The sequence below is a fragment of the Periplaneta americana genome, chromosome 6 (genome assembly GCF_040183065.1).
Source record: "Periplaneta americana isolate PAMFEO1 chromosome 6, P.americana_PAMFEO1_priV1, whole genome shotgun sequence".
Classification (NCBI taxonomy): domain Eukaryota; kingdom Metazoa; phylum Arthropoda; class Insecta; order Blattodea; family Blattidae; genus Periplaneta; species Periplaneta americana.
In genome coordinates, this window is record NC_091122.1 from 131,343,617 (window position 1) to 131,371,357 (window position 27,741).

Consider the following 27,741-nt stretch of genomic DNA (forward strand, 5'->3'; position numbering starts at 1 on the left):
TCCCTGTTAGCAGTTAGTTGTTTGAAATCCTTATGTGATACACGCTAGTAGTTGTCCATGTCTCTGTTAAACAGTGCCCATTATAAATAATGAAAAACTGAAAGAAAGGAACTTGATGATACGCTTCAATTAGGCAATGCCAATAGTTCAGAAGCAGTGTGTGAAGAAATATATAATAATTATAGTGCCATTAAAGAAATATCTAGTCCTAGTGGTAGCTATTCAAAGAAAAAAATACTTTCGTAAATATAACAAGAGTTATTTAGAACTTGGATTTACTTGGTGTGGCAATGAGAGTGAACCAAAACCTCGGTGCGTTGTTTGAAACCCGCGAAATTGAAACGGCACTTGGAGACGAAACACGCAAGTGTAAAAAGTAAACCTGTCGGATTTTAAAATAGGCGGAGTATAAAGTTTCTTATATCATCATCTGGAAAAACAAATAAAAAAATTAATACAGAAACATGTCCGATTTTCAAGTAAAGATGCAATTTGGCAAGTTCTATTATTGGTGTACGACGTATAGTATGGGCCCATTTCAATGTGCAGGCTGGGTGTTGGCAAAACTATTAAGAAAGCCATCAATACATGAAAAGGTTCGGTACTTTGGTTCTCTGTTATGAATTCGGATGGTCCCTGGCTGGGTTACAGGCTCGGCGCCAGATATGCAGGAAAAAATGGCGAGAAACGCCACGTTCATAGTCTTTTAATTCCCTCTTTTGTTGCTGAGAGTAGAGTGGTAAGTGGTTAGACGGGTAGGATCAGAAATTTTATAAAATATTGTTACTGGGAGAAAAAGTGAAAGACGATTGCCATGTGTCATTTTCAAACTCTGAGATTTTCAGCTATAGTGTGATACGCAATTCATTTTAATCTTAGTTTTTCTTCTGTCTTTTTTGAAGGACCACAAGGCCAGAACTCGAGGACCACAGGTGGTCCGCAGACCATAGTTTGAGAACCTCTGCAGTCTATTCTATACAATCAGCATCATCATCAACTTTATAACAACAGCATTGAGTTAAGCCAGACAGACTGTTACGAATTCATGAGTTTGGGTCAGTTATGTCATCGTTCTACATCATCACAATCATCATCATCATCATCATCATCATCATCATCATCCATTTTAACAACAACCACAAAAATAATTAGTTAAGTCACAAATATTATCATCAGGCTTCGAGAATTTGGACCCGATAGAATAAATTTACTGTGCTTGCACTATAGGTTGTTGACTCGCTGCAGGTAGATAGAGGTGTGTTGAGGTAACAACGTTGCTATTTAGAGTAGAGTACGGTAGTATGGGGAAACACACATATGTATATTCTGAAAGTAAATATACATTACACAATGATAATGTCAAAATAATTCGAAAAGCATTTATTCTCCTGTCTTTTATAAGCATTTGTGTTTAATTATACACAGTGTTAATGGTGGAAATAAGCATATAGCAATTTTCATTTTTTCATTTATTTTATTGGTCGTCTTTAGGAAGAGCAGTTACAATACCGAATTGCAATGTACCTACTACAAGATACATTCTCATTGTCTCAAATGTAAACCTTTTTCGGTTATCTGCCAAAGTTTGTACTGTAGAAAGCTGCGCTCTACGTCGCATGACGTGATAGGAGCAAAACGAAGAAACCTAACGTCATTGCAGTCTCTAAGAGACAGTTCTTTATTCTCGGGTGACTCTATGTCCACTAATTTGCTGTTTATGTTACACAATGTTCCATATCCGTTATTTTTACATAAAATTGGTTTCCACTTCTGTTTTACACGTTCAGTAACCGGTGTACTCTGTGTCTCATTAATTCTCTGCATCATTTTATAAATTAATTTGAGGGCTTCCGGCATCTCTTGCTCTGACTTCTCTAACCGTGTAATAGTTTCAGACACAGTTTGCATGAAAACCAAATTATTCATCATAACCTTCAAATCCAGAGCGTTTTCCTTTGCGTATTTGTTGGCATTTATTCTACAGTACCCCCACCCACTGTACGCTTTACCACTATACTCAGTACGCCGTTATGCGGATTTCCCACTGAATTGCTCTATTGGGTCCGAAGTCTCGAAGCCTGATTATTATGAATCTATGCAGATTACTCAGTTATATGTCATCGTGTTGTATCATCTTGTTTCTTTAACCTGAGGAACGAGCAATGATTCTGCTTGGTGAAGTGCGGACACTGATCGGTAGATTCCGCAAACATCAGATCCGGAAATTAGACATTTTCAGAATATTTGTGACGATTTCGATTTATATTTTGCCGATTCTAGTGTCAGTTACCACTATATTCCCAGATATCTATGGAGACGTATTATAATGTTAATATTTAGGCTACACGAAGCAGGAAACGGGCACGAAATTACAGCCGGCAAGTTAAAAGTGCAGCATCCATAATTCAGTATTATAGTTCAAAACGCGATTTCACTATGGCCTTGACTTTCTTCACGAAAGAATAAGTCCTAAGTTCGTTAACCTCCTTACAAATCCAACGTCTTTGGTAGGGTTACCAGATGAAAAAATTTAAAAGCAGGACATTTTTATCAGAAAAAGCAGGATTTTACACATAAAAACAGGACATAATAGACTAACTTGATATACTTCACGTGACGCTTTTTTTTTCATTATGCTATATAATAAGGCAATTTGTTAGTATTTGTATATAAAATTGATACAAAAATATTATCAAGAATTAAATTAACTAAATTGTACTGTTTAATTTTCTGATTGTTAATACTTCTGTGATGACCCAACTTGTTTGACCAAGGAATGTTTATTTTTTATCCAGTAAATACATGTGAAAATCCATACGCCATACTTGTCTTGAATTAAATTTTACAAACATAATTCCTCTAAAGGACCCCAGATAAAGACGGTTTCTCTCTTTGGTTCGTTGAGACTTGGCAAGAAAAAAAAGCAGGTTTTTTTTTTATTTTCTACAATGTCTGGCCAGACGTAGGACACATAGCTAAAAAGGATATGTCCGGCGAAATCTGGAAGTCTGGAAACCCTAGTCTTTGGTCTCGTTTGAACCCCTGAATTGGAAAAGCAGTAACTTCATACCAATTGTTTAATTACTTGACGTTAACTAAAATTTGTGAAAAAATATCTTAAAGAATTTCCTATTTGTACATCTATTAGCTTCACATTAAGAAGTTTCAGGGTTAAATATTAAAAAAAAAAACGACTAGAATATTATTTCTCCTTCATTGTGCTCTTCGCTTCGAACAATGGAAAAAGTTCTAAATAAATATCATATTTAATACTTCATAAGGATTCCACAAAACACTTACCATAATAATGGAATAAATATCTGCTGTTTCGTTCAGCGTGGAAACGAACTTACCTGAAACAAACCAAATATCACAAATGTTAGAATTAAAATCATTTAGCAAGCACATATTTCAGAAACAACAAACTTACTATTAAGAACTCTAAGTGCACGACGCGACATTTGCAGGCAATAAGAGTTAACCAATATTTTGAATACGCTATAAATTAAACACCGCAATTTGATTATTAAAGTTATACGTTGTTTTCAGTTATAGGGATTATATTCAACGTCGTAGATGGCGGAACAATGTGATGGCCAATTTTGAACTTGCTCCTCGGAACTTGCTCCTCGGAAACACTAAGGAAAAACCTGTGACTCTCACAAGTGAGAAGATTTGAAATCTGTTCATGTGTGCTTGCATTTGTAAGAATTTATTGCGTAATTCAAGTGTATATAGATTATTATTATTATTATTATTATTATTATTATTATTATTATTATTATTATTGAGCAACAGTAACAAATGTAAATGATGTATGTATTTATTCACACTGCAGTGGGTATATACCCGGTGGCAGTGGTAACTAATTACACTCAATAATGACAATAATAAACTTATTAATGAAAAATACAATTAATAATAATACTAATAATTAATACTAACAATAATTAATAATAATAACAACAACAAAAACAACAACAAGAGGGAATATACTTAAAATAACATTTGAAATAAATCTAATTTGTATCTTAAAACTAAGATCGAACTAAAACCCACGAGTATGATATGTTCATATCTGCACAAGTACCTTTCCACATTACACTCATTTCGCTGTCAACTCACTCACTGCAATGGAACTACGACACATTTCACTGATTCTATCCTGATTTCACTAACACTTCAAAAACATTTCACTGTTCAAATACTATGCACTGCCACTATAAACTATAAAGCTTCACTGACAGGAACACGTTTCACTTACACAGCACACTTCACTGACACGACATACTTCTTCACTGATACAACACACTTCACTGACACAACATTCCAGTCCCTGATAGGACGATTGAGAAAAGAAAACTTTCCAGTGTCTGTCCTCTGCCTTCTTTCCCTCAATTTATATGAGTGGTCGTTCCTTGAAGAGTAATTTGGCGGCTGCAACCTATTTTTTATTTCTCTCCAGGCAGGCTCACCTCTGTATGTTTTGAACAGTGCGCATAATCGAATTCGCGTTCTCCTGTCCGTGAGTGTGTCCCATTTTAATGATGAATTTTTCCGACAACACTTAAGAGCCCGTTTTTTAATCTTTTCCAGTGTCTTAATATGTTCTAATCTGTAAGGATCCCAACATACAGCACCATATTCCATTACTGGACGTACTAATGATTTATATGCAATCTCTTTGGATTTATCAGACCCTTTTCTTAGTACCCTCATCACAAAGTGTAACGCTCTCCATGCTTTTCCCGCTGTGTCTGTAACGTGTTCCCCCCAGCCGAGATCGCTGCTAAATGTTATTCCGAGGTATTTACATTTGTTAACTTCCGGAATGGTTTCACCCCCTAACGACGATGCGACTATTTTATTTCTTTTCCTTGTAAAGCTGATGGCTTTGCTCTTTAGAGAATTTATTTTCATTTTGTTGGCTATTGCCCAATCGTTTATTCTATTGAGGTCATTCTGGAGAAGAGTAGTATCTTCATGGCTTTTTATTTCCCTGTATACCATACAATCATCCGCGAATAAGCGAACCCTCGACAAGATATTAACTGGCAGATCATTTACAAAAGCCAAGAATAGAAGAGGCCCCAAGACACTCCCCTGCGGGACCCCGGAAGTAATTTCAATTGGGTTCGATAATTCCTCCCCTACCCGTACTCTCTGAGTGCGACAAGTTAAAAATTCCTTGATCCACTGGAGCACTCTGAAGTCAATCCCCGTTGATTGTAGTTTAACCAACAATATATCGTGTGGGACTACATCGAATGCGCGTGAAAAGTCAATAATCACTGCATCTACTTGGCTATTGGAATCTATTCCGTCTTCTAAATCCTGACATACAATTACTAATTGACTCTCACATGAATAGCCCCCCCGAAATCCATGCTGACAGTTATGAAACCAATTTGATTCATCCCAATGCTGCCTTAGATAAGCTGAAATCATGTGTTCCATCTGTTTGCAAACCACAGAGGTAAGGCTGACCGGTCTGTAATTTTTTGTATCTGAGCGAGACCCTGACTTATAAATTGGCACCACTATTGCATCTTTCCAATCTCGCGGGACAGTACCATTGTTAATTGATATTTCAAATATACGCACTAGATAGGGAATCATGGCTTCCCCTCCCAATTTTAGTACGTCTCCGGCGATACCATCAGGTCCTACTGATTTATGAGTTTTCAATTTAGAGACCCTTCTCCTTATGTCCCTAGGCTTGATAGAAAACTGACCCGTATTTTCCACAGAAGCTAAGTGTGGTACTATTGTCCTCATCCCAAAAACAGTGGCATAATAGGAATTTAATTTTTCTGCTTTTTCGCTGTCCTGTACGATAAATTGATTGCGGTCATTTTTAGGGGGAGGCTCGAATAGTTTTCCTTGCGTCGTCTCTCACATATTTATAAAATTCCCCCCACCCGTTTTGTTCACCTTTGAAAAGTTTATTTAGGTAATTTTCCTGCGCTATCTTCTTCGCATTAAGCCGTTCTTTCGATAGTTGTGTGAATTTTGTTTGTTTTGCAAGGCTTTCCTTGCGCTGATACTCGGGAGGAAATTAAACACAGAATAAATATGGGAAATGCCTGTTATTATACGGTTGAGAAGCATTTATCATCCAGTCTGCTGTCAAAAAAGCTGAAAGTTAGAATTTATAAAACAGTTATATTACCGGTTGTTCTGTATGGTTGTGAAGCTTGGACTCTCACTTTGAGAGAGGAAAATAGGTTAAGGATGTTTGAGAATAAGATGCTTAGGAAAATATTTGGGGCTAAGAGGGATGAAGTTACAGGAGAATGGAGAAAGTTACACAACACAAAACTGGACGCATTGTATTCTTCACCAGACATAATTAGGAACATTAAATCCAGACGTTTGAGATGGGCAGGGCATGTAGCACGTATGGGCGAATCCAGAAATGCATATAGAGTGTTAGTTGGGAGGCCGGAGGGAAAAAGACCTTTGGGGAGGCCGAGACGTAGATGGGAGGATAATATTAAAATGAATTTGAGGGAGGTGGGATATGATGATGGAGACTGGATTGGTCTTGCTCAGGATAGGGACCTATGGCAGGCTTATTGAGGGTAGCAATGAACCTCCGGGTTCCTTAAAAGCCGATAAGTAAGTAAGTATTATTTTTTATTGTTATTATTATTATTATTATTATTATTATTATTATTATTGATATGATATTTAATAACTCTCAAAAGATAGAACGATTACCTAGTGTCGAAATTGGTGAGGTATATTGCGAAGATTGTCCGACGATTTGCTATTAGTCTACCTAGTTTTTGCATTACGGTTAGGGAAAATCTCTAATAAAATTTCCAATCCAGTTATGTATGTATGTATGTATGTATGTATGTATGTATGTATGTATGTATGTATACATGTATGTAAAAAATTAAAAAACATAGAGACAAAACTGATATATTTTTGAAAACTAGAAAGTTCAAGCTTTCAGACGACATTAAAAAATCATTTTGTTTTAAAGGGAAATAAAAAATTAAGGGCAGATGAATACCTGAATGCTATATTGGTTTTTGAAAATCTCGAAATTTAATTATCGTAGAAAGTGTAGAGAAAATGGCAAGAACATATTGTCGTACATTCAATACGCGGTCAAATAGATGGCACGGTAAGTGAATTTACAATTGAAATGTCCTGTTGATACGTTTGCATACTGTTAAACAAATGTTGCGCCTGTAAACAATGCTTAGTAGACTAAATGTACTGCACGCATGACAAGAGAGCTTGTCTTGTCAACAGGCCGCTCATGCACACCTGGAGTAGCACGGGCCGAACGTGCTACAGATGCTATTTCGCACACGGTCAGGCCTCTGCGGAGGGCTGTCCTTTCTCAGTCTCTGAACAATAATATTTTCCGGTCGTCGGGGATACAAGACCCGAAAGATTAAGCCTAGTAAAGATGATGAAATTTTAAGGTGACTATTACACTTTTATTACGTCACACTACTTTTGACCAATAAAACGGTACGAAAGGACGTATTTCAACCAATCATGGCTGCTTATAGCACAATTTTATCGCGTCCCTAGCATTTGTTTAATTTTATCGCGTCCCTAGCATTTGTTTCTTTGTTTGCCAACATTTCAAACTGCGCTGATCTTGACGTAAAAAAAAAAACAGAAAATTACAAACCACTCCAGTCGATGCACAGCAGTTTCAAATATGACTCGCATTGGCATTCAAGAACAAGAATTAATAAAGATCACTGGTCATACCTATGCATCTTCCCTGAAATCCTATTTACAAATAAATGAAGAGCACCATTCGGAAATCCTGAATAAGTTCAGGAATACACATGTAGGCCTACATAAACGAGTTCCACTTCTTTTACGCGCACGTCCAATATAACATCAACTGAACCACCAACCACTAAAACATTCTAATTTGAAAATTGTACATTCAATAATTATTCATTTTAAAATTATTCATGTTTATTTTTTATGTCATCGTCGTTAAATAAAACTTTTCTAAAACTTGTATATATTATTTAGGTTATGTTACAGCTTCTGCTATATGATATTATGGATAGTCACGTATCAGAGATTGTTTAATATTAAGATTTATTGAAAATCATCTGTCAAGTGACGTTGATTACTGGGATCCGGATAATTGAAGTGGAATGCAACTATTTTAATAAAAATGAAACTGAATCAACAAAGCCTTCTTGACTATTAACACTACCATCGTGATCTAGATCGAGAAGGCATTGCTAGTAATCGTCTATAGAGTTCGATGAAGATTCCATAGTTGGCACAACTGATAGCAAGTTAACAGCTAATCATAACACATTATTGCCATCTAGCATGCATCTAGCGTAATATTTGTATGTTGAGATAGTACAATAATACATTTGAAGACAGTTGTATTTTCATAAGTTAATTAATATTTTATTGTATTGGAGTACTTCGTTACTTCTAATCTTTATATATTTTCTTCTAATCGTGTAATAGTCAATTAAATCCCACTCGAGTTTTGATTTTCTCTAGATAAATCAAAACCTCTAGTGAGATTACTGTTGATAAAAACTCCCAAAATGAGGTTTGTAGGTAAGTCATCCGCATTTCTCTTCCCGATAAACAGAAAGACATAGTTAACGTATGGGTTAGGGGTGGAGCAGGTGGAAAGCTAATGTAGTTCCTACACCTAGTTAATGAGATGAATTTATTGCGCTACCTCCAATTTGGACGTATAACCACAGTCTAGTATATACAGTCACGAAGCTCAATACGTAGTAAATATGCATCCATAGATAGTTGCTAACCACTAGGATCAATAATATCATCTCATTACAAACAATGCGAAATAGCACCTGCACAGTCTATTGTTCATAGCACCCTCACAACTCAAGCTTCGTGACTGTATATACCAGACTGTGGTATAACTGCGTTTTTCTTCTCACTAGGTATTAGGGGTAACACGGGAATTGACTGTCACACAAAAATGCAACCCCCTCCTTGTTTTACTCTTGTTCTATATGTCTTTCCCTTGTTCTTCTCATATTCCTCTGGCTCTCATTATATTCCACTAGTTTTCGTTGTTTTTTTTTTACTTTTTTGTCTTCTCCCTATTCTCCTTTATCTTCCTTGGTCTCCTTACATTCCCTTCGTTCTCCTCATGTTCTCATTGTTTCTGTTGTATCATCCTATTTGTCTTCTTGTATTCTCCTGGTTCTTCACGTCTTTCCCTTGTCCTATTTCTCTTTCTCTTGTTCTCCTCATATTCTCCTTGTTTTCCTTGCATTCTTTTTGTTCTTGTATTCCCCTTGATCTCCTTGCATTCCCCTTGAACTGCTTCTATTCCCCTGTGATCCATACCTTCCCCTTGTTAACCTTGTCTTCCCCTTGTGTTCCTTGCATTCCCTTTGTTATTCTCGTATTTTCCGTGTTCTCATAAAACCCTTGTTATTCTTATATTCCCTTATTCTCCTCCTATTCCCTTGTTCCCATTGTATTCCTCTTGTTCTCATATTTTCCTTCTTCTCCTCCTCGTATTTTCCTTGATTCCCTTCTATTCCCCTTTTCTCATATTCCCCTTGTTCTCAAGCGATATACAGCAGAGTAAAGATATGTACCTATCGATTCTGATATGGGCGGAACATGGCGGGTAAATTTTACTTGGAAACTTTCATCGCTGTCCTTTCACGAGTCGTAAATGTATGACACGGAATTCCCGGCTTTACTTTTTTCCGAAGGGAGCGTGTCGTCGGCAAGGTTTGAACCCGAGAACCTTGGATCCAATGCAAGCCGGTAAGAATTAAATCAATAAGAACGAGTGAAATTCAGACACGAAGGGACACAATATTCAATAACACCGCAATCCACAAACCAACCAAACTCCCAAGAATTAGGTTGAAGTCTGGTCCAGTTTGTCAACCTCTTCCTTCGATGTTCAGAATTGCCTGTGTCTTTCGAATAAAGTTTTTGAGTTTCTTTTTGTGATTTTTTTTATAATTTTCTCTCCTTACCGGGTCCTTGTTGTGGTCCCTATTGTGGTTATTGTCGTCTTTAATATGGTGCTTGTGATCATTGTTGTTTTTGTCGTAGTCTATCGTGGTCGTTGTCGTGGACCTTCTCGTGGTCCATGCCCCGGTCTTTACCGTGATACTTGTCGTTCTTATCCTGATCTATGTCGTGATCCTTATCATGGTCCTTATCGTTGTCCTTTTTGTCTTTGTCGTGGTCTTTACCATGATTCTTGTTGTCTTCGTTGTGGTCCTTGTCACTGGCGTAGTACTTGTTGTCTTTATTGTGGTCCTTGTTATTTTTTCCGTGGGTCTTATTGTCTTTGTTGTAATCCTTGTTGTCTTTGTCATGCTCCTTATTGTTATTCTTGTTTTTGTCGTAGTTCTTATAAGTGGCCTTTGTTTTCTTTGTCGTGGTCCTTGCTGTGATCGTAGTCCTATCGTGATTGTTGTCATGATGCTTGTCGTAGTCCATGTCGTAATCCTTATTTTTGTCCTTATCGTCGACCTTGTCGTTGTCCCTACTATGATTCCTGTTGCCTTTGTCGTGGTCCTTACTGTTGTCTATTTCGTGGTCCTTAATCCTTTGCAGCATAGTGGTTGTTCGGAAGAACCACCGTTTTCTTTCTTCCTAAATTTTATGGCACAGATATTCCACCAAGGAACCACCTCTTGGGTATACATAGCGGTGCCATCTGTGTTTTGAAATTGTGTGCAGAGTTAAAATGTTGAAAAAAAAAATTGATCCATGAAATGAAAAAACATAAAAAATTAATTTGTGCTGCAAAGGATTAACATGGTCCATATTGTCTTTGTCGTGTTCCATATCGTGGTAAATGTTGTTTTTGTCATGTTCCTTGTCGCGATCCTTGTTGTATTTGTCGTGGTCCTTACCGTGGTCGTTATGTAGTCTTTGTCGGAGTCCCACATTTGACATTTCAATGCAATAGACCCTATTGTTTTTCCCGTTTCGAAAGTGATTTTTGTGTCGCATGGTATTTTCATACACATAGAAAGGTCCTCACAGTTTGAGACAGCAGAGCTCAAATACAACAAACCTTATATCAGGAAGACCAATTTTCATTTATATTTGGAGAACCTAACCCTGATTCGTTAGATGTGCAGCCGAAAACACTACAACTTCAGCCAAGGTAATTATATTTTTCATTGATCTGTTATGGGTCAAAACGTTCTGAATGATCATACGACGAATGATCATTTAGGACGTCGTGGTAATGAATGTAACATGTTAAGGAGTGGTTTTCTACATTATGAAACGACAACATGGTTTTAACACAACCGATCTCAATTTTTAAAACGCAAAGTAAAAAAAGAGCCTTCATTACATTTCGTCCAATTAAATCACGGAGCACTTTGCAGATTGTTTGTTTTTATTTGCTAGGACATTACGTACGATTTTGCAAACAGAGTGTCACTCTAGTCGGATAAGTTGACCATGTTCTACATAGCGACCAAGGCGCGTTTTTAACGCTGTGCGGAAATCGTGGTGGTGTTGGGTCAGAGTCCCGCCAAGAGCACGATGTCTATTCGTTGTCAATGTGATGCTATTATGCAGCGTGATGACTCAAGATGGGATCCCATGTTATTTATTATTTAACACAGCGACTGTTGTTAAGATGTTACAGTATCTCTTTACATTCCTTCAGTGTAGTATCCCTGCTTCTCAATGACTGAATCCCAACGTGTTGAAAGCTTTAATATTCCATCCAAGGCACCACTTGTGTTCATCTGACGAATGGTTCGGGTAACGGTGGCAGAAAGCTCTTCCAGAGAAGAAAAATGACGTCCACGCATAGCTTCTTTCAACTTTGGGAACAAGCCGAAGTCTGGTGGACTCACGTCTGGACTGTAGGGAGCATGAGGTAACACTTCCCATCCGTATTTGTGCAGTTTTTAAGTTACAACATTCCCGATGTGCGGATGGGCATTGTCATGGAGAATCAGTGGTCCAGTCTCAAGCAACTAAGGTCAGTTTTTGTGCATTTTTTGAGCAGATTTTGCATGTAGTTACGATAAGACACTGTTATAACATTTAATACACATGGGACTCTGTCATGATGATTCCTTGGTGATCATAAGCAAAGGTCATCATTTGCTGTATCTTTGATTATGGTCCTCGAAATTTTTTTATTTGTGGCGAAGCTGAACCTCTCCTCTCGCTGGACTGTGATTTCAACACCGGCTCAAATTCTCTAAGCCAAGTTTTATCAATAGCGATAATTCGACGCTAGAATGCTTGACTTTCAACGTCCAATCTTTGTTTCAGCAAGGTTTCAAATGTCCAGACATTTCTGGTTTTGTTCAGCAGTCAAGCAGTGAGGGACCCATCGCGCAGAATTTTTTTTTAATCGTTTGTTAGAATACGTACTGACGTTGGTCGAATCCCCGTGGCTTCAGAAAGTTCCCCACGTGTCGCACGACGATCTTCTTCAAGAACATATGCCACAAGTTCCACACTTAGTTCATTTGGTGATGTTTTCGGCCTTCCTGGTCTTGTATCATCGTCTATACTCATACGACCACCATGAAAACGATGATCCCAACGAGAAACTGTGCTACGGTGAACTCACCACAAACTTCATTTAACGCACTGTGGATTTCTGTGAGGCTTTTGCCACGTAAAGTTTCGATCTTAATGTACGACCTTTGATCTTGAACAGTAACAGTACCCGAGACATGTGCAGGCTCCATTTCTAGCTCTCGTTATTTAAACACAAAGTACGCTATGGATGAAACAAAACACATGTTTCTTCATGAAGCTATCAACTGCAGCTGACGTAATTTTCACTGTTGTTGCGTCACTCAATCTGCAGTACTGCCAACCTGGGCATTATTTATGAAATGACCCTCATAGACCACCCTGAAAACGTTACATCGCCATTTCCTTCCTGGTGACCCGATTTTAAAGACTTTTTGACATTTCACAGAACTGTGTAAATATTTAGTACTATTAAATGGTAAACATACTGTATTACATTGTATAAAATATTATTGTCATTAAGGTATTAATTCTGTACATGTCATATTTGCATTTTATATGTTAAACGTAAGAACTGGACATGTTCCTTATTCTATGCTAAAAAGCATATGTAAGAATATTATGGAACGAATAAACCTAACTACCTACCCATCCATCCATCCATCCGTCCATCCATCCATCCATCCATCCATCCATCCATCCATCCATCCATCCATCCATCCATCCATCCATCCATCCATCCATCCATCCATCCATCCATCCATCCATCCATCCATCCATCCATCCATCCATCCATCCATCCATCCATCCATCCATCCATCTATCTATCTATCTATCTATCTATCTATCTATCTATCTATCTATCTATCTATCTATCTATCTATCTATCTATCTATCTATCTATCTATCTATCAAAAACACTCCCTAATGAAAAATACGTGTAATTGTGATGGGTTTCTGTATTCATATTCCCTGAAATGGAATAATAATAATAATGAAGCCTGAAGTGTGTTTATTTTATGCTGAATTTCAGTAAAATATTGTTATATTATATCCATTTCTGAGAAAAATATCTGAGAATTTACGTAAATACAGATGTGTCTAGATTCTCACCAAAGACTCACATGGTAGAGTACGCGTCCTCAACTTCTTCTTCATCTTGTGTATGTAAATTAATTAATTAGCACATGCATTATCACATTCAGCTGGGATACTGTGCTCGAAACACCCGGTGTTCTATTTCCAAAGTAAATTAATTAATCTTCATAACCATTAAGGGTTTTAAATACGCTGTGTTTATTGTACAATTATTCATTGGGTAGGAACATGCTTCAATCAAGCGGAGTTCATATATCCGACCTGTAATTACAAAACTGTAAGATCGAATGTTATGACGGCTCTAACTACATTCCTAGTCTGGATTTCATCTCGCCTCTGACATAGTGTCTCACTTCATAGAAATTCAAATTCGACCACACTTTTTTTAATTACAATCCATATTTGGGGGTTGGGGGCGGATGTGGGAGTGGGTGGAGACGTCATTCGAGCTGTCTGTCTGGACGTGGAGTGACAACAATAAGTTTCGTAGATTTGTTGTACTCTTTCTATGAAGGTTTCTACTTCATGAAGGTATTATTCTAAGAAGGATGTATTATAAGTAATATGTAGCAGGTCTATATGAGCTACTGTCAGTAATTTTTTTTAGTTGGTTATTTAACGACGCTGTATCAACTACTAGGTTATTTAGCGTCGATGAGATTGGTGATAGCGAGATGATATTTGGCGAGATGAGACCGAGGATTCGCCATAGATTACCTTGCATTCACATTACGGTTGGGGAAAACCTCGGAAAAAACCCAACCAGGTAATCAAGCGGGGATCGAACCCGCGCCCGAACGCAACTTCAGACAGGCAGGCAAGCGCCTTAACCGACTGAGCCACGCCGGTGGCTTACTGTCAGTAAATCAAAAGGAGAATAGCAATGACAAAGGAAACTTTTAATAGAAAAAGGAGCATCTGCGAACTTCTAGAAAAAAAGAACTAAGGAAAAGATCAGTGAAGTGCTATGTGTAGAGTTTGGCGTTGAATGGAGCAAAATATGGATATTACTACGAGTGAAGGGAAACGACTAGAAGCATTTGAAATGTGTATATGGAGGAGAATGGAGCGTGTGAAATGGATAGACGGAATAACAAATGAAGCTGTGCTAGAAAGAGTGAGTGAAGAAGTAATAAAATGATGAAACTAATCAGGAAGAGAAAAATAAATTGGCTGGGTCACTGGCTAAGAAGAATCTTTCTACTGAAGAATGCATTGTAAGGAATGGTGAACGGATGAAAAGTTCGGGGCACAAGTAGATATCAGATGATAGATGATAGACACCGTTAAGATACATGAATCATATCGTCGTTGTTCCTGCAATAACTTCTATGTGCAAAATATGAAAATTTTCAGTAGGAAGAGAAAACACATGGCAGTAGTGCATAAATTGTGAATTCTTACATTTTCGAAAGAAAGAAAGAAAGAAATAGAATTATATATAGGAGATTTTGTTATTTGTTGTATCACTATTTAAGCTATTTAATAGAGCAAAAATCTGAAAATCGATAAATATGTCACAAGGAGTTAATGCCGGAACAATGACGATATGCGGAGACTAAGAGAAAGATAGAAAATATAAAAGACTGGAGGAAGACCTGCCTTTAGGCAGAACACTGTGAATGAATTAATTCTAACAAGAGGACTGTTAATGAGCTCAGGTCGAAAACTACCCTTAAACTGCGGACACGGATCATAACAGCATGAAGAATATCTGCAACCTGAATATTACTAATTCCCATTTAATTTCATCATGAACTGAACCAGTTTCTTCAAACTTCTTAAATAATGCAAGATAAGAAAACATGGTAGGCATACAATGGCGGTTCTGAGATGCATTTTGTCCCAAATCTTCTTGTTCCAGAAGTTTCTACCACATTCGCAATAACATTGCACCAAAACAATTTTTATTTGAAGACTTAAAACCATTTTCTGAAACTTAGAAAATGTATATAATAAAGAAGTCAAATGTCTAATAAATTTCTGCTTAATAATTGCTGCATCATAACAATGAAAGCATTTGTTTTAGCCTGGAATATCTAAATCACGTTCTTCACACACTCTATACCTGCTTAGTTCATCTTGATTGCTGAATGTGTTAAACAACATCAATAACAAGACACGGCATCGGAAAAATAGTTGACGCACGAATATGGTTTCAACTCTAAACTTATTACACCAGCTATCTATATATATATATATATATATATATATATATATATATATATATATATATATATATATATACGAGGGAGAGTCAAAACGTAACCTTGAGAACAGTTTATTCAATTGAATATGTACAATAAGACTACAAACACTTCATCACTTTTCAACAAGAACACTTGCATTGAACGTACTGGGAACTATGTTGAAAAGTGATGACGTGTTTGTAGTCTTGTTGTACATATTCAATTAATAAGACAATTATTAAGGTTACTTTTTGACTCTCCCTAGTATGTAGAAGTATAAAACCTAACAACGAATATTGGGGAAAGCGATTTTTGACCCATCTTGTAAATGGGTCATTTAAAAATGCTCTCGATGACATCATAACTCGCACAACAGTCTCAAAAATATTTTATTTTCATAAAAATATTCCTATCCTCTAATTGAGATTCTAGCTGATATGTATATCTATTATTAGGCAGTACATCTCACTTGACGATATGTGTCAGAGGAAGAACAATTGTTTTTCTACTCATCTGAAGTCTGACTAGTGTAATATGTAGGTAGTCGGCGATCTATGAAATGGAGGGGAAAGGAACTGGCCACCCTACCCGATTATCTCCAGGCATAATAGCCTCATAAGTGGTGCCTTCTTGGTATCACTCGTGGGGTACAAACCTGTCTTCGGACAGTTGACTAAACAACAACAAACAAAAATATTCCTTCTTCATATAAGATTTGATTTTTCTGAACTTTTCGTCCAAAATTCACTCATTCAATTTTAATTGAAATTATGAATTACTTTTGTAAAACATTGTATATTTTTACAATTGCTAATTCATTCGACAAATACAGTGTCTAATATTCGTCACCAAATTTGCTATACGTTGTCGTAACGTACATTTTCCTACAATGCAGATCACGTTTATGGACAATTTTATTTATGTTTACATTATAGAAAGCAATGTCGTGTATTAATTTTAAAGAAATAATATGAGTACGCCACGTCTTTGCTATAAATTGTAAAATAACAATACGTATACCTAAGAAAACATGAACAGTAAATAACTCTTTCTTTTCTTCCGGCTTGAGTATTTCGGAGAGTGTTTACATCAAGGGTCATTTTTATTCTGATAGGCTATAAATCACTCTTTTGTCGTTACTGTGCACAGAATATCCATTATGTTTTAAAATGTACTGAAATCCTGCGAGTAAACCAGAGATTCTCAACATTAAGAAATAAAACGTATTTTTATTATGCAACCGGTAATAAGACGATCAGAAATTCCTTATTGGCTACTGTAAAAATAAGAACAACTGGATTGTATGCAGGGTTGGGCGAGTCAAGTACCGGTATGTATTTTACGTGTAATTTACATGTAAAATATGTAATGTAGAAAAATGTTTCACAGAAGGAGTAATAAAATAACATTTATTGATTTTGACAATCTAAACATCAATTACTTCATTCCTTTTAAATCGTGATAAGAAAAATGTAGTTAACGCAGAAAAAAAAAAACATTTTTTTCTGTGATTTTATACTGTAGTTTTTACATAGATTATAAAATCTGTTAATACTTACTTTCATTCATTCTAATACTTAGAAAAATAGCAATGCTTTGCTTACTTTCAGTTTGTTTGTTGGAAAAACTCCATAACATCCTTACTTACTTACTTATGACTTCTTTTATGGGAACCCGGAGGTTCATTGCCGCCCTCACATAAGCCCGCCATCGGTCCCTATCCTGCGCAAGATTAATCCAGTCTCTGTCATCATATCCCACCTCCCTCAAATACATATTTTTGGGGGACTTTATATATATTATAAAACACAACTAATAGTGATTAAATCTAGCATTTAGCAAATAAATACATTTTGAAAATTAAAATGGAATTAATTAAACCAAATAGTTTTTATTGATTTCCCAAGAGTTTTGTTTTTGTCACTTGTGGGGTTTTAAAAATAAACGATTCTAGTGATAAAGACCTTTTTTTTGTAGTATAACAGTTTAAGGTAGTTATTATGATATGAACATAATAACTCATTAAATGTAATAATTTTTCAAATGTTATGTGGTTAATGATTAATCATCAAAGAGTTGACAAGCATGGCTGAATAGATTTTATGCTCGACCATGCCGAAATGTAGTAATTATACACCTGGTAGTAGCCCTTTAATGCACCTCATTAAAGTACACCTATTCACTATAATTCAGTTGTTCAGCCAATGAGAAATCACCATTGTACCATTATAAAACCGCAAGTATCGATTATTCTCGGATATGCAATCGAAAGACAATTAGCGAAAAGTCACGGAGGCTGGAAATCCAATACTGTCGCAGAAGGTTATGTTCTGTTACTATAATAATTAGAGTTAATTGTAAATAATATTCAAATAAATTCAATTTGTCATCTCGTTTTTCAATTCTAAATCAATTTCCAGGTTATAACAAGACTAATGTTCATGTTATTCTGTAGATTATATCAAGGTCAATGACATTCGTGCCTCGGAAAAAATCAATACCTTCGCGTCTGCGCACATCTCACAATTCAGGTCAGTTCCGCTCCTCACATAACCATAACATGAATACTTATGAATAATTTCAAATTAGAAATATGGTCGAGCGTAAAAAGTCGTATGAAACTTGCCTATAATGGTAATTAAGACTCGCTTGCGCTCGTTTCATAAACAAACATATTCGCGTCTTAATTACTAACATTAGAGGCTCGTTGCATAATGTACTATTTTCTAGTCAGAACATTAATGAACTTATTTTTTTACTCTTCGCTTCCACTGGCATTATTATCTTTGTTGGTCGTAAGCCATGTGCACAGTTCTGTGTAGAAACCTTTGACTTCATCCGGAATGAACTGCAAAATCTTCTTAAGGTCTCCATTTTTTAACAATAATTAGTTGGTAGCCTGGAGCTGGGTTTGTTGGCAGTTCAAACGGTAAATTTTCATCACGAACTGTGCAAAGAAAGACTAAAAATAAAAGTTCTTGGACGTATTTTATATTTATTACGCTAATTGCGCATTCTTACGCGTATTTTACTGTAATGTAAATGACCGTTCTTAACGCGTAAAGTCCCAACCATAATATTACGTAAATTTCCATTGTTCCCATGTAAGTCGGATCGGTTAGTCAGTACACTGTGCAAGATCAATGTGGTTATTGCAATCTATTTTCGTGTGAATTGGCACTAAAATGGCTAAACGACAAAGAACACACAATTTTAGTACTGAATGGGAGGGCAGATACTGTTTCATTGAAATTGAAACAAAGGTGTGTGTTTGCTCTGTAATGTCAATGTTTCTGTTTTTAAAAAGGGTAATGTTGAGCGACATTTTTCCACATGTCATAAAAATTTCGATATTGATTTTCCAGCGAATACCGAAATAAGGAGGAAACGAGAGAAGCGATATGGAATCTCGTGCGAATTTTTCTCAGTACAGTTCGATGAAATCGCGGATGAATCGGGGCACAGCCCAGCCTAACGTTTTTGTTGAGATGTTATTTATAGATTTCACTGTAAGCGGAGAATTTCTTTAACTGGTAACGTACAAAGTATGAAAGTATTCTGAATACTTTTGTACAGGGACATCATTTTATTTTTACTAACATTTTTAATATTAACCTGTCTATACCTTTAGAGAACCGGAAACACCGCTTGCTCCCCCCTCCAAGGCTGGAGTTCGATGATACTGGCGTAAAACACAAATCACTCTACTAGGTATAGGAAGGAAGAAAAGTAGTTCATCCATTTACGTAAACTAGGAAATATCGCGATTTTGAGTTTGATAATTTTCATTGGGTTTTTCTTTAATCAAAGTACAGTACTGTATTAAGAATAAGTGTTTTTACTCACGAAGTGAGTTATCCATGCGAACGTATTCATTATGCAGTGTATACTGTCTACAGCACATTAGCGTACAATATAGAGAAAGAAGTTAAATTGAAAAATAATCATAATATGAAAATGGTGGCCGTTCATTTCGATACAGGCTTCAGTTCTTTTGTGCATATTATCGCACTATAGACTATTGCATCTAATTCCAATTGCCAGTTTCGTCCTTCGTACTAGTAACTCATGTTGAAATAATTCTGTACCTACTCTACGTACTGTGAATTCAATCTTCACTTCTGCCCGACCCGAAAATATAAAATTACTCAGACATGCTATCTACTGTCCGTCCAAGTGGTTATGCCGGAGGATTGTAGAAAGGGAGGAAATCACGTGACAGTTAATTACTTAACGAGGCCCTTTTATTTAAGTTAAATTAAACAGCTGTATAATATTACGTAAACGTCCAATTCCTAAGAGAAATTAATGTTTTCAGAAAAGAGCTAAGACAGCCCAGCTTTTACAGAGGGGGGGAGCAGAAGCAGGTGGGGGAAATCGGGATGCGACGTAGGCAAACGGACAGTACCTGTGCGAAAATATGATTCAATATTGAAAGCTCTTTCGTCACTGGAAAACGCGAACATATTTCTGGAACGTACTATACTCAGTAACTCAGTACTGCTTACTATCAGCGGTCTTGGTTCTGTGTGGAGTTGGAACTTCCTTAGTAGAAGGGGTGGGAGTGAAGTACATTAAAAAACTCAGGTACAATAAAAATTGAAGTAAAAATAAAATGTTGTCCCTGTACTTTGTTGTTATTGAAATGAAAAGAGCACGTATTGCAGTCTTGTCAAGGACACTGGCCACTATGAGAGGGTTGTGGCGAGCGTGGCAATCATAGCAACTAACTCTTAGTGACGTCGTTGCCTACGGTTCGAGTTCGATGTAGACACAGACTTGCCTACAAAAAGAAACTACTACGAACTATACAGTATTTTAGGAGGTGCTAGTATGCATCAAAACAAGAAAATTATGTCTAATAAACATGGGTCGTACAACACATACTTTCTGAGATCTGAACACTTGTTCATAGGAGGTGCTCAATGTGACATCTATTCATGGCAATGGATTTCTCTGCTCTACAATACAGTAGACTACCAGATAAATGTTATGTTTTATTTAACGACGCTCGCAACTGCAGAGGTTATATCAGCGTCGCCGGATGTGCCGGAATTTTGTCCCGCAGGAGTTCTTTTACATGCCAGTAAATGCCATCGACCTGGCCCGGGATCGAACCCGCAACCTTGGGCATAGAAGGCCAGCGCTATACCAACTCGCCAATCAGGTCGACCTACCAGATAATCATACCGTAATTGATACCCCTGGCATGGAATAATGAATCGTCGCAAGGAATACTGAAAACAAAAGTCTGGTTGCGGATATGAGCGGGGTTCAGCAGAGATGGTGTTGTGAATTTTCGTAATCACCATGTGTAGGCTGATGAAAATCCCCATGCAGTTGAAGAAATAAGACATCAGCACCGATTCTCAATCAATGTATGTGCAAGCGTTCTTGGTGATAGATTAAAAGGGCCATACGTGCTACCACAGAGATTAACTGGGGATCGTTATCAGGACTTATCAGGACTTCCTTATTAAGGTATTAAAACAAATTTCAAAGAGTGTGTTATTCCTTACGCTGAGGGGCAGATCATCACTATGTTAAAATCGTTATCACTTTGAAGAGAACAATCGCCAGGATCGCCATTCGTCCGCCGTAAACGAACACGAGATGGCAGTACAGTCGCTAATGCAGACGTGACTCCTCATGTAACAACTAGATGGCAGCATAGTAAACCTGACAAAAGTTGTTACCGTAAAAGACTAAAAACCGAGCAATCTGGTTATATATAATCTAGGGTTTAAATGACTATTGTGAACTTTGATTAAATAGCATTCTCTGTATGATTCTGTTCTTGTTTTATGTTTTCCATATATCTCCAAACACTGATATAATGTCCAGAAATCATTTTTTGAAATTTAGATTAGAAACCTTCCACTACATTATTGATTCTATAACCTCCTTGCAATAATATTTCACAGGAATTCCACATAGAAAGTATGAATCTTGGCGGTGTAGCTCTCCGAAAAGAATGTTGAATAATCGTCTCTCTGCATATCACAACTGGATATTTTGACTTGTGGACATGTCTATACATTGCACATTTTGATTTGTGGACATTTCTATATATTGAACATTTTGACTTCTGGACATTACTGCATATTAGACATTTTGGCTAGTGGCCTTATTTGATTGAACGTTTTAATTGTGGACACTTTTGTAGTGGACTTTCTGTATATTGGGCATTGTGCTGTGGACGAATTGACCTGAAATATTCTAAGAATTATGGTACACAGCTAGTCTTGAAAAAAAATGTCGAAAATGAAAAGTCACGAAAGTGACACATACTTTCTTTCTCATGTAGACCTATTTCATAGCAATTCAGTTATTTTATCATGTTGCAAGCGATATTTATACGGTATTTATAGCTTGCTTTATTGAGTTGTTATTTTAGATCAAAATGATCTCACAAATATAACATTATGTACCTTGACTTAAATAGATACATGTAACTATTTTTTCAGAAGTTTACATAAAATGGTTACACACATATTGTAATGATTTCTAATACTAATTATACTTTTTATGAAGATAAGGATTTAAAATTGATATGAAAGCTGTAAAATATCAACTCTAGTTTGTAATGAGGTTCACTAGAGAGAATCCTACAAAATCTTCTTAAGGGGAGTTGGTCATTATCGCATGCAAAATAATGGTAAAAATAGCGTATCTTCAAACAGTCATAAATATAATACTATTTATCAGAGGTCTTTCATTTTTGTTAGCTATGTGTGTATACATATTAAGCTTTAAAGTGAAAAAGAATGCTTACTCTAGAGTAAATCTTTATCCTTGAATTAATTTTTTAAATTAAGCACAATTTTTTTTATAAATTCACTACATGTCTGTGATTAGGTACACTCTATTCACTTATTATAGCACATACTGAATTGAAAATTTGACCACTTATTGCTAATAGATACTAAAACATACCCTACTAAAATTATTCATGTATCTGTAATATTATGAGTATAGGGCTTATAGCAATCATCACCGTCAATAAATTAAAAAAAAAATTGACGAAGATTAGTATAAGCCCTATGCCCATAGGCCTAATATTACAGATATTTTAATAATTTTAGTAGGGTATGTTTTAGTATCTGTTAGCAGTAAGTGGCCAAAATTTTAATTCAATGTGTGCTAGGATAGGTGAATAGAGTGTACCTAATCACAGGTATGTAGTGAATTTATATAAAAAATATGTTTAGATTCAAAAATTAATTTAAGGGTAAGATTTACACTAGATTAACCATTCTTCTTTCATTTTAAAGCTTAATGTATATACATATATCACTAAAAAAAATGAAAGAGCTGAAGATAGGCTATTCTTACCATTACTTTGCATGCGATAACGTCCAATTGTTCAGTGATCTCAGGATTGATTCCGTTCAGAAACTACAGCGTGTTCATAACGCGTGCGTCCGCTTCATTTGTAATGTTCGATACTATGATCATATCTCACCTTCTTTCAAGAAGTTATCATGGCTTAGGTTACATGAGAGGAGAAATCTGCACTCACTTTCTCTCTTATATCGAATTATGCACTCTTCATCCCCCTATTATTTATTCGCTCGATTTCATACTCTCTCTCGCTATCATAATATTAATACTCGATCACAACGCGATAACACGCTAGAAATTCCACTTCACGCATCGTCTCTGTATTCCTCATCCTTCACTGTTGCTACCTCTCGTCACTGGAACTCTCTGCCGCCTGAAGTCAAGGGCTGCCGAACATTGAATTCTTTCAAATCCAAGTTAGAAAATTATCTTATGACGAGTTGCCAAACTAACTTACTATTATGACAAGTGTTGTATTGCATGTTTCCACGTATTCACATTTTTTATGTTCTAATGATATTCAACTTATTTTATATTTTTGTTTTCATATTTTCCGATAATGTTATATTTCTAATGTGATAAGTTGAGCTATATACATACTAGGTTCAAAAAGTTCCCGGAATTTGCTAGCATCATAGAAACAACGTACCTTAAACACTATTCTACAGCATTCCCTTCAAAATAGTTGCCTTCCGCAACAACACACTTTTGCCAACGCGTGTAGAGTTCCTGGAAGCAGGCCTGGAAGCCATTTTGTGAAACCCGTCTTAGTGTTCTCGTCGCGTTTGCGATAACCTCTTCAGCATTGAATCTCCGTCCTTTCAGATGACTTTTCAGACGGGGAAACAGAAAGTAATCAGGTGGTGAGAGATCAGGAGAGTATGGTGGGTGATCCGAAGCAGTTATGTTGTGCCTGGCAAGAAAATTCTTTACAATAATTGCGCGATGAGCAGGTGCATTGTCATGCATAAGGAACCAGTTGTTTTCTACCCACTTTTCTGGACGTTTCCTTCTCACTGCGTCCAGGAGGCGACGGAAGATTTCTACGTACAATTCTTTCGTTACAGTACGACCTTCTGGAATGAACTCATGGTGGATGAGACCCTGAGAGTCGAAGAAAACTTCCAACATAACTTTGCTTTAAGTGTGCTTAAATGCGACAGGCTCATGTCAGTAGATTTACTGGCATGTGAAAGAACTCCTGCGTGACAAAATTCCGGCACATCCGGCGATGCTGATATAACCTCTGCAGTTGCGAGCGTCGTTAAATAAAACATAACATTTAAAATAACTTTGCCTTTGGAAGTGTCCCTAGGAAATTTTTGCTTCCGAGGAGATGTTTTCGATTTCCACTCAGATGACTGTCGTTTAGGGACTGGGTCGTACAAGAAGCACCAGTTTCATTTTGTTTAAGAAATCACCATCTTCATCAGCCATACTGATCATGTCCCCAGCAAAACACAGAACTTGATGTTTGTACTTTGCTCTGTGGACATAATTACAAAATGCGACGAACAAACAAAACACTATGATAAACAAATGCCTACAACTCAAAACCAATAGTTGCCATTATCAACAAACTTTAAGGAAATGACATCATGAATGTTACCAACAAAACAAATGTATAATATCCCTTGTTATATATTAATACGAAAAATGGTAGTAAAATTCCGGGAACTTTTTGAACCTAGTAGTATAATCTTAATTTTCCTTATTGTGTGTACTTAGAAATATTGTATTCACTGTATACTTTGTACTGCACTATTTTATTACTACTATTAGTATTATTATTATTATTATTATCATCATTATTACTATTCTTATTATTATTATTATTATTATTATTATTATTATGAATAATTGTCTTTTTTTGTATGCCTCATTTATTTTGACCTGCTGTTCACATATTATTATGCTTTTTTCTTTCTTTCTGTATGTTATATACTATGTCTGATTTCTTCTTATTTGTTGTTTATTTTTTATTATTATTATTATCTTATTCAGTTTTGTGTGTAAAATTGTAGTGTAATTTGTAAATTTGTAGTGTTTTTGTAACGCAGTCTTTACTCCTGGTTGAGTGTTAGAGAAGGCCGTATGGCCTTAACTCTGCCAGGTTAAATAAATCATTATTATTATTATTATTATTATTATTATTATTATTATTATTATTATTATTATTAATAACTTGCTTTAGAGGTTAACTCCTATGCAAACGATATTGCTAGAAGAATTGCCTCTTCCCAGGTATAGTTGCTTGGTAAGGATGGACGTTTAGACAGGACACTGTATTTGGTCAAGATTTATTGAACTGTCACTTTAATTAATTTTAGTATACCTACTCATTAATGCCAATTAGTGATTCATGTTTGCAGTTATTAATTCCCGATTTTCTTATGTTTCAGGACCATGGTGATTGTGACGAAGAAACCTACAAATTTGTTGTTGACTGATGCTAGGCAAGGCGCGCACTTGCGATTCCTCGTCGCTGCTACTAAAAAATCGCTGTAGCAGAAATGTATTTTGATACGCGTACTACTTCCGAAGACACCTGCGTGGTAGCTGTTATGCTCCTGAATTCTTCATTGAGTTCAAAATTGTATAAGGCTTCCATTTCTTTTATGTCACCACGACTAATGCTTAATGTTTGCAAAAGTGGTTGTAGGAAGAAATTCTAATGTACTTTTTAAATTAAATCGTTACAGTTGTTACGCATCTCAAGATATTGTCCTACATTGCTTCAGAGCGTCTCTGTGAGCGTGTGTTTGCATTGCATAAATATTTACTATTTTTAAATATATTTCAGTAAATGTATCTTTATCTTAGATAGAATGGTTTCCTCGCTGCATGTCTGGTTGAAATGTGGTGGGTCCTGAAAATAAAGGGACTTGCTGCTGATTTTTTTTAGTTTCGTCTATCCCTACTAAAATGATCTTTCATTGCATATAAGTTTTATTTAAATAAACAGGATGTTTCCGGGCTGGTGTTACAAACTTTCAGGGATGATGTGGAAGGGCACATACAGTGGCTCCCATTAATATTCGGTTTGACTGACATGTAAGATTAAAATAAATACACTAATTATTTTCAAAAAATTTAATGAAAATAAAAATTTGCACTATAATAAAAGCAAAAGTATACTCTCTGTTAAATTACATAGATTTACAACAAAACGAAGAAATCTCCTCTGTTATATAAATAAAAATGATAAACATTATTACATTATTTCTAATAGAAAATATTGCCTCATTAATATTCGGTTTGTTCAAAACAATATTTTGTTGAATACCCCTTTTGCCTCAAAACAGCCCTCAAACGCCTTGGCATGCTCCTGGATAACTTCGTAGTAAATTGGGGACTAATTTTCCTCCATTCTTCCTTTAATCTCCGTTTCAGTTCTGTCTTGGAAGTGATAGGAGTTAGGCTGATCTTGCGATTAAGTTCCTCCCACAAATTCTCAATCGGATTTAAATCCGGTGATTGTGCTGGGGTTCGGATTACCTTGGGACAGTTGTATAGAAGCCATAAACGCACTTTTTCAGCTGTGCGTTCAGGATCATTGTCCTGATAGTACTTGAAACTATTGTTAATTCCTAGACTCCCTGCACTTCGTTTTAAATTATTTCTCATAATGTCCAAATACACATGCTGATCCATCCTTTTTTTCTATAAAAACAAGTTCACCAACCCTACCTGCAGCCATACAATCCCATACCATGACGTTGCCCCCACCATGTTTCACTGTTGACATCAGATTCTTTTTTTCGAGTTCTTAATTTTTCTTACGCCACACGTACAGTTGTCCATCCGATCCGAAGACGTTAAATTTGCTTTCATCAGCAAATATCACATCGTCTCACCAGTTCTCCTCATTATGGACATGTTCCCTTGCGGATTGAAGCCGCCTCCTTTTATTTATTTCATTTATGTAAGGTTTCCTCCTACATATTCTCCCTTTAAACCCTTCTTTCCTCAAAACTCTTCGAATTGTTTCGGCACCTACCTGCTTGCCAAACTCCTCACGAACACATTCTGCCAAGTTTCGTTGCACTTAGTCGAGGATTCTCTTTTATTTTCTTCAGGATGGAGCGTTCTTCACGTTCAGTTAATTTTTTCGGCTGCCCTTTTTGTGGTATGGACTCGATTCTGTCTTCGTTTTTGTATCTTCTTACTATATCCCCAACTGTACTCTTACTCACATGTAATATTTTGGCTATTTCTATGTATTTTAGCCATTTTTCGTGATGATAGATCACAAGTTGTCGCTGTTCAAAAGTTGTGCTTTTTCCTTTGCGACCCATTTTACGACTTGTACTCCAACCTCGCCTGAGCTGTGCACAACGTGTAGACCGAATGATTGCACGTTCGCTACTGAACCCTACAATACTGTCAGCAGAAAACTTGCATTAGATTGGAAGCAAATAAATCAAAACCGAATATTAAAAAGGGTAAACTTTGATGTTACTTACCGATTATTTGTTATTACATCGTAAACATTAAACTTTCGATGTAAGCTTTTTAACGGTATGTACAAAGTGTTTAAATTTTCTATCTGCAACGAAATGCAGGTTCACTTGAACACAGAACAAAACATCAATAGCAAAATACTGTAAAATCAATCACG

The 27,741-nt window shown here is 36.2% G+C and overlaps 1 long non-coding RNA gene across 1 annotated transcript in view; it reads left to right on the forward strand.

Moving 5' to 3' along the window:
• The window catches only part of LOC138702236 (uncharacterized), a 220,815-nt gene extending 194,658 nt beyond the window's left edge, over positions 1-26,157 (forward strand). The window contains exon 5 of the long non-coding RNA XR_011332821.1: positions 25,523-26,157. This is a non-coding gene — a long non-coding RNA (uncharacterized lncRNA). The remainder of the gene's footprint in view (positions 1-25,522) is intronic.
• The last annotated feature ends 1,584 nt before the right edge of the window (positions 26,158-27,741 follow it).